The sequence below is a fragment of the Pongo abelii genome, chromosome Y (genome assembly GCF_028885655.2).
Source record: "Pongo abelii isolate AG06213 chromosome Y, NHGRI_mPonAbe1-v2.0_pri, whole genome shotgun sequence".
Taxonomy (NCBI): domain Eukaryota; kingdom Metazoa; phylum Chordata; class Mammalia; order Primates; family Hominidae; genus Pongo; species Pongo abelii.
This window is the reverse complement of record NC_072009.2, coordinates 38,991,255-38,992,797: the sequence shown is the minus strand read 5'-3', so window position 1 is coordinate 38,992,797 and position 1,543 is coordinate 38,991,255. Positions and strand designations below refer to the sequence as shown.

The following is a 1,543-nucleotide window of genomic DNA, read 5'->3' as shown; positions in this document are numbered from 1 at the left end:
ACTAGCTCCTCAACTGGCTAAATCTGTAATAATTTGTGAAGTATTTGTTCTAACTGTAATTGATTTTTTATTTGTTAAATGGATTTACTAATGCTACCTGCTTAGGAAACTAACTGATATTAATTAGATTACCTCAAAAACTTGTTCTGAATGACACACATTAGGCAGTAAAATATTAGCTACTACATATTGTAAATTATTTTCATCTGATTATTTTTAAAGCTCATAGTGCACGTGATAAAATTCCAGAAGACCGAGAATGGCTGTTAGATACAATAGAACACTCTAAGAGTCACTATCAAAAATGAGTATATCAGTGCATAAAATGTATGGTAGTTTTATTTAGCAGTCATTTCGTTGTTTATCATACTGTTTTTTCTTACAATTTTGTAGAAGCCTGTGTCAGAATTAAGAACTCTTTTAGAAAAGAATAATCATGGATGATTGAAATTAACATTTTAAGCTGATACTGAAAATTATTCTGAATTCTATTACATTTATATTTGTATTTTCTTTCAAAGGCTAATGGAAGTCTTAAAAAGAAAATGGATATTTCCCTGCCAGGGGAGACACCATGATCACGAAGGTGGCTTTCCCAAGGAAAGGCAGATCTATTGCACTCTAGATGTGTTGACCCATGAGATTTCCCCAAATGTGGGAAACTCAACTGCATAATTTGTGGAAGTGAAGGACTGTGTTTGTGCTTTCACGTGGGAAAAAAAGAAAGAAAATTGAGTCAGTTCGTGTATATAGAAAATTGAAAGAAAACCATAAACTGGAAAGAATTAAATATGCCTACAAAAATTGTTGTCCGCCAGTACAAAACAATAAAACATCAAATTGTTATTTATTAGAAAAATCAAATAGTGCTAGGATGACACTTGCAAATGCTTGAGAACTTTGTCTAGATGAGGTGGCTGAGGGAAGCCCCCAAAGGGCAGCAGATATATCTGGGAAAAAGAGAAGTAATTTTTAAATGCATAAGCCAATGTGTATGTATTAATATTGCCCTTAAAAATATTTATTTTGTGAAATTATTAGCATTGGTTTGTTTGTTCTTGAAAAGCAGTTTCCTTTTGGAAGCAACTTGTGTGAAATGGCCTAAAAATTATGTAGCTAAAATAATTCAGAATTTTTCCCTAAATTATAAATCATTTGCAGGAATTGTAAAGATGTTATAGCTGTCAGCTTTCTTGCATTTTTTAAAAGTTTATTCTAACGAAGAAAATAAAATATAAGGTATAAAGTTACTTTTATAATCAAATTGTTGATATTTACATATTTAGAATTTGGAGCCAGTTGACCATGATGCTTTGGATGGGCATAAGACCTCTCCAACAGAAGATGTTCCATTATATCCTCATTCAATAGGCTCTATGTATCAGCAGGTTAAATAATAATAATAATAATAATTTTCTTTTTCAAAACTCATTTTGATGATTTACTTATATGGTCTTCAATTATTATTTTATAACATATTTTGTAACTTATCAGCTGTGACTGCAAATTAAAAAAAAATTTCTAGGACAGCTTTGGCAAGATG

At 30.7% G+C, this 1,543-nt stretch overlaps 1 non-coding gene across 1 annotated transcript; it reads left to right on the top strand.

The window, feature by feature from the left end:
* The first annotated feature begins 549 nt into the window (after positions 1 to 549).
* LOC129053510 (U1 spliceosomal RNA) lies at positions 550 to 709 on the top strand. Its single transcript, XR_008518299.1, has one exon. It is a non-coding gene; the product is annotated as a U1 spliceosomal RNA (small nuclear RNA).
* Positions 710 to 1,543: the final 834 nt, after the last annotated feature.